Source organism: Galeopterus variegatus, unplaced genomic scaffold, assembly GCF_000696425.1.
Source record: "Galeopterus variegatus unplaced genomic scaffold, G_variegatus-3.0.2 Scaffold3964, whole genome shotgun sequence".
NCBI lineage: Eukaryota > Metazoa > Chordata > Mammalia > Dermoptera > Cynocephalidae > Galeopterus > Galeopterus variegatus.
In genome coordinates, this window is record NW_007730075.1 from 168,556 (window position 1) to 175,701 (window position 7,146).

Consider the following 7,146-nt stretch of genomic DNA (forward strand, 5'->3'; position numbering starts at 1 on the left):
GATCTCATCCAATCTCATGCCTTTAATGTCACTGATATGCTGTTAGCACCTGAGTTTACACCGACCCTGAATTCCAGACCTGTATGCCCAACTGCCTATTCAACATCTCCGCATGGATATCCAGTAATATCTCAAACTTAACATGTCCAAAAACTCTCTTGGTTTCCAAACTTCTCTCTCCAGCCTGCTCCCCTTCAGCCCTCTTCACCACTGTAAATAGAAATTCCATTCTTCCATTCTCTTGGGCTAACAACCTTGGAATCATCCTTAAATATTTCTTCATTCACATACACATTCGGGCTAACTGAAAATCCTGTCTTCTCTATCTTGAGAAATATTCACTGTCTGTCCATTTCTCACCCTTCTCAGTTTTGCCACCTTGGTCAAAGCTATCATCCTCTCTCTCCAGAATCATCAGCGTCATCTCCCCATTTGACTTTCTACTTTAATCTTTATCCTCTTCCATGATATTTTCTAGAGAAGCTAGAGGGATATTTTTTCAATATCAGTTAGTTATTTACTCTTCTGCTCAAAAACTCCAGTGGATTCCCTTCCTCTCAGAGAAGAAGCCAAAGTCCTCACTGTGACCAACAAGGCCCTCTGTGATCTGGCCCCACCTTCTCTCACATCCCACCAGCTCACCATGCTTTGGCCGTGTCACCTCCTTGCACTCCTTGAACCTGCCGAGTACATTCCACCTCAGAGCCTTTGCACTTTCTATCCGTCTTCTGGGATGCTCCTCCCAAAAATATTCAAATGGCTCACTCTAGCAGTTCATTCATCTCTCTGTTCAGGTAACATCTCTTCAGTAGGGCTTTCTCTGACCATTCTACTTGAAATATCAGCCTATATCCCTTTATACCATTACCCAGTTCATTTTTCTTATCAGCACCTGACTTACTGCATATGTATGTTGTCTGATCCCCCTTAAATATTGGAGTTCTATCTCCTTTAGAGCAAGGACTTTTTGTTTGTTTGTTTTTATGCTTTATTGCAGCACCTAGACCAGCCCTGGCCATAGAGTAGCCACTCAATAAACATCTGTGTAAGGAAGAAATAAAGGAGGGAGTTTCAATCTGATAAGTACTATGAGATGCAGATGTGCACAGAACACTGCAAAGAGCAGAGGAGAGACACAGAGCCACCCCGAGAGTTATAGGGAGACTTCCTGGAGGAGAGAGTATCCCTGCGGCTTCTTGAAGAATGAAATAAGAGTCATCCAGGCATATACACGTAGAAAGAGCATTCCTGACAGGAGGAAAAGCATTAGCAGAGACTCAAGCACCCAAAAGAGAAATTTTATATCACAAGCATCAAATAGGAGGCCAAAAGTGGTGGTCAGTAGGGCTGGAGATGGGAGGACTGTGTCTTTGGAAGACTTGTATATGCCATTGAGGAGAAACCAGAGAAAACCCCGGAGAATCCATGACGAAGTCAGGTCTCCATGCACATAGACAGAGGTTTATATCATCTTCATGATAATCAAGTAATTGCTCTCTCTCTTTCTCTCTCTCTTTCAACTGATTTTGTCTGATTCTCTTCTCAATGGTCTCTCTCCCTCTCACTCTCAGATTGCTCTATAGGTCACCATTGGGATTCTCTCTCATGATCACGCCACTGAACATATTTTTTCTCTTTTCAGATAGCCACAAATTCTCCCCAGACAGCATATTGAAAACAAAGATTTTGGCTGCCTCTCCGTCAGCCCTTTCCTTCCATTCCCTTATTCTGTGGTAAGAGAACCTGCTTTGGTGCAGATTTTATGTGAGCATGCACTTCAGAAAAGGCTGAGGACAGCCAAGTTGTTGGCTGCCTGTCCTTCTCAGCCCCCAGGAGCAAGCCTTGATGGGTCTAAGCCAATTGAAGCAATTCTTTATTCCATGTCAGAGAATGGTTTAGGAACCAGAAGGTGCCACAATTCTTGTCTGTAACATAGGAGAAGTTGTTGGTGGACTACTGGAAAAGGCTTCCCTTATCAGGGGAGGGGAGAGATCCACAGCAGGAAACCAGCCCTCTTCCTCTTAGAGCTGTGTCATCTGCTTGTGACAACTACTGCAGCAGCTATTTTGTGACCATGAGGTAGCCAGACTAAAAGGATGTCAGGGAGGAAAGAGGAAAAGAACTTGGGTCCTTGAGAATACACCATCAAGCGGACGGATGAACTGACCCTGGATCTGCCCTACCTTGGGATTTCTTGTCATCTTAGATGGTCATTTTTCCTTCTTGTTTAAGCCATTTTAATAAAGTTTCTGTGAGCATCCCAACTCACTTCAGATTTTTTTTTACACACCTTGTCCACTAAGGCCAATTTTCCCCACATTCACACTTGTCTAAGCATAGCTACATTTTTCTCCTTTATTTAGTTCCCCAGGGATCTGGAAATATTTTGTTCTTTTACCTCTCTCTGCTCTTCTAGATTACAGCTATGCCCTCTTTTAGAATCCTAGTCTAGTTCTATATTCTCTAGGACATATGACAGATGACCAGTATTTATCCCCACCTGTATATATTTATCGTAGTCACTAACTCATCTTGTTTTCACCCAGTACATATCTGAGCTGAGCTCACTACAAATGTGTTCTCTGGTTTGTAACCTTGTTCAATACTGATTTAGGCATTTATGTCATGCTTCTTACTGACACATAGTGCTTTGTGCCCTGATTTTCAAACAGAGCCAAGGGTGAAGCTCTCAGAACTGGAGGAATGAAGAGAGTACATGGCTCATCTACTATCAGGCAGAAAGGGACTTAAAGGAAATATGATGCTCGTGGACTTCCAAAATAGTGTCTCATGACATTTATATGTTAACAATGATGATCATATCCCTATAATCAAAACTGATTGCCCTAAAGTAACCATTAAGGATAGGTGCTGTGCATGCATTTGTCAGACCGCCCAGCAATAAATAGGACCCAGCAGTTACACTGTTCCAAGCTTGGATCATACTTTTCTTTGCTCTTGACAGTTTTTTAAAGATAGAAGGATTTTGTTCATCTTATTTCACTAAAAGATTACTATGTGCCTTTAACAAGATACTGTCCTTCAGGTTAACTGTAATACAGCTCTCTTAACATGTGTAATAGTAACAGTGTCCTTGCAAGCTCTTTGCTTAGTTACTTTAATAATGAAAGCATGTCCGATAATGAGGTATGTCCAAGCCAGTCGCGCTTCATACTATACTCTGCATTTTAGTAAACAGAGTTCACTGGCAGAGTCAGATTCTGGAATGTAATTTCAGATTTCAGATTTACAAGTAAATGTAAATTATTTTTTAAATTTGTGTCACACTGTTGTCATAAAATATTCTGTCCACATAGCGTAACTATTGTAGCCCTATAGTTATGGGAGCAACTAAGAGAAGAGTTTGGAATAAACTAATAAACTACTTACTGTGTGCCAGGCACTATTATGAATCTGTTTGTGTGTTTGTTTCTTCTATTACAACAAGTCTACAAGGTTAAGGTGAACACACTGCTCAGCTCCTGGCACAAGCCATCACTGGGCTATGAAGGCTACTCTCTTATTTGCTTATTACCTTTGACCGAATTCATTCTGTTTCTCCTCCGCCCCATAGACAACACCAATAAACTGTTTAAAGCATGTCCTTTTAGTTATATGTGTTCTCGTAAAATTCTTTATTTTGTGCTTTTTTACAATTTTCTTAAATGAGTTTATGTTAAATAGTTTACTTTTCACTTAGTGCTGTACTTTTAAGATTCATCCATGTTACTCTGGAACCGTAATCTGTCCCTTTTAACTACCACATTCTTGTGCACCACCAATTTTTACCATCCATTCCCCAGTTTCAGACACCTGACGGCCTCCTACTCCACACCTACAAACAGTGCCATGATGAGCATGCTCATACGCACCCCCTACACACCTGTGTGAGAAGTTTTTTGTAAAGAAAGTGGCTGAATCACAGTGTTCATGTATGTGCCAAGCACTATATATACATCATTCAGAAGCTTAAGTCTTGCAGGATGGGTGATGATACCACAGTTGTCCAGAAGAGGTTGCAAAGGCTCGGGAGGACACACACTATATATTGAACAGTCAGGATTTGAACGTGGGTCCATCTTTTCTGAAACCTATGCTCTCCCCACTTGCCACCATATACTATTTAGATAAGCTGTATTTGAGATAAAATGCTTTGATATTATTGCATGATGTTTATTATCCCTATTTTATAAGTATAGTATCTTACCAGAAAAATTAAGAAATTTTGTCCAAATTATAAAGCATTAATAGACTTAATTTGATAGTTAATAGTTAATAAATATAGTAATATTTGCCTCTCTTCACAGTGACAGCTCTTCAAGCATTCAATTCACAGCGCCAAGAAGGAATACTTTAGGTTCAGGTTTTTCTCAAATCAAAAATACATAATTAGAACTAATTTATTAACTCTGGTATTTGGCAGGTTTATTGGCAAGACATTGTTTTAACTATCATTAAAATAGCACTGAAGATATCAACTTTCTCCATTTTCCAAAATTCCACCTTTCTAGCTATTGGAAGAATTTTTCACAACAGAGTTTTTATGTTAATCTTATATTCAAGTGATTTCATGTAGTAGTCTTTATGGGCAATTCCCTGTAGATCTGGGTAATTGTCTTTGCATGTACAAAGGTATGTGTGGATGAATTTACAGATTTTTGGTTCATTAACTGTGTTGGTCTTATTAGACTCAACATTTCTGAGGGCAGAAAAAATTTACCTGTGAAACTATCAGTGTCTTCCATAATCACCAAGGAATCAATACACATTACAGAAATTACCATTCTGGATATTTTACAATTTTTAATCTAATTAATATTACCCAGTCAGTTTTAGGGAAGAGGACCCATGCTAGTCAGAAGTCCCAAGGCACAAAGATGCGTGAACCCCTAGGAAGGCCCCACTCAAGTTGTGAAGGAAAGTTGGGTGTGTCCCGGAAGCAGAAGAGCTTCAAATTGAGTGCCCAGCAGTGAAAAGAATTGCAGAAACTTTTTCAAGTGTATCTTTCTATTTGCTTTTAGGATAAGAAAAATCTCCACCGAGCAAATGATATGTGTTATCTGGAAGCTGCCATGGAAGAAAGGAAGGAAAGGAAATATGTCTAAGACCATAGCCCTTTTAGGTTAAAAAAGAGGAACTCTAGAAGAGACAACTCTGTCCAGGAAATGTGAGGAGAGGAGCATGTCCTAAAAGAGGATAAACACTAAGGACTGCAAAGGGGACAGGGGATCTGAGTCTGTTCTTCTTGGGGAAATACATCTCCAAAGGTGGCTAAACCTTAGCTTCTTACAACCTGGAACACAGCATAGATAGGTTCTTACCCATCACAAGACTCTTCTCTCATGACAACTAGGGCCTACCTCCTCTTCCCTAAGTCACAGCTATTCTTTTACTCTCACTCTTTCTCCGCCAAACTTTGTAAATTTCACATGTGCCTATTCCTAGAGAAAGCAGGAATTTCAGAATGCTCACCTCATCACACAAACGTAAACCATGACAGTTTACACCCATGTACAGAACACACATATTATTTAAAAGACTAATTTTAAATCCAGAAGAGGAAACTGAGGATGTGCCTATTCCTAGAGAAAGCAGGAATTTCAGAATGCTCACCTCATCACACAAACGTAAACCATGACAGTTTACACTCATGTACAGAACACACATATTATTTAAAAGACTAATTTTAAATCCAGAAGAGGAAACTGAGGGCCAGGAACATAAAGAGATTCTTTCTAACCCATACTGATTAATAAGGACAGTCCGGTGGAATTGAGATCATCTGAGGAGCTAAAAAGTGCTTCATCACACAGAGGCCACAACCATGCGTGACTAGCTCTGTTTTGAATATGGATTGTTACTAAGTAGAAAATATCAGCAAAGCTCCCTTTTGCCAAACAAATCAGAAATTTGAAATCAAGTCAGCCTGCCTGAAAGATTTTTAAATGCCCGCTATCAGTGACATTCAGCCATGTTAATGTATTCATCAGGGGTCAGCAAAAGCCACACTCGATTAAATAATAAGCGTCCCCCTCATTTGGCTCATGACACACCTGTCCCAATGCCATATTTTACTCTTACCTAGTTCCTTTTGACAACAAGCACAGCTGAGATAATAAAGTACAGAAACATTTCTTTTTACCTTTGCTGCCTTCCGATGGTGAAGTAGACAGTTTAGCAGGTTGGACTGGAGCTGTGTCCCTCGAAAGGAAATATTAAGCCTTCACATTTTGCCCCTCCCTTCCCATTTGTGTCCTGAGTGATTCAGCTCTCCACCTCTGGGTGGAAAGGGCAGCCCTGAGAAGGAAGTCCTTTTAAAGTCCACAAAGAGCTGCTTTAAGTCTCCAGAGACTCTCGGGATGGCCCTGCTTTCTGGAAAAGCACCCAGTTCTTAACCTCTTTCTGCTTTACTAATAGGAAACACTGACAAGCCCAGCCTTTGTCCTATAAAAACAAGATGTCTTACTAAAGACAGCAACATCAGTACATGAAGTGAGAAGTGCCACAGTTAAAATTCCAGGGGTTGCCAGTTCCAGTGCACATGGCACGAAGCTACTCAACAGGAAAGATTTCCAGTTGTGAAAGGTGCTTCCTGGCCTGAGGCACATTCATCCCCAAATCTTCTGGGCATTCCTACATGGAGCATGTTTTTATGTAGAGCTTCAGCACTCTGCTGGCAGGTAGATCCTGTCCCATCAAAAGGACACAAGAGTGTGCTCAAGCAGGAGTTATTCTGTGGTTTCAGTTTAAAAGCTTGGTAGCAACAAGCCACCCCTACCGAAAGTGTTTCAGAAGCTCAAGGATGATTCAGGAGTGAGGAAGAAAAATTACAGATTAGAGGCAGGCTGAGAGCTGGAGACAGAAAATATTTGGGTTGTGCAGCAGCCAGAACCAGCACTATGAGAAAAGCCCAGCTTCCCAAAGGTCAGTTTTGTCCATGCCATACACAGCCCAGCCTCCCCAGGTGACACCATTGCCAACCTTAAACTGTGATGGCAGACTGCACTGCACTTGTGATAGGAAAAAGTCCTTTATGGCCAGTGATTTTCTCTTCATCCTCACCATTCTATGGACATGAGAACCAGAAAACTTGGGTCTAAAATTATGGTCCCAGAGCTCTTTATATATATATATATATATATATAA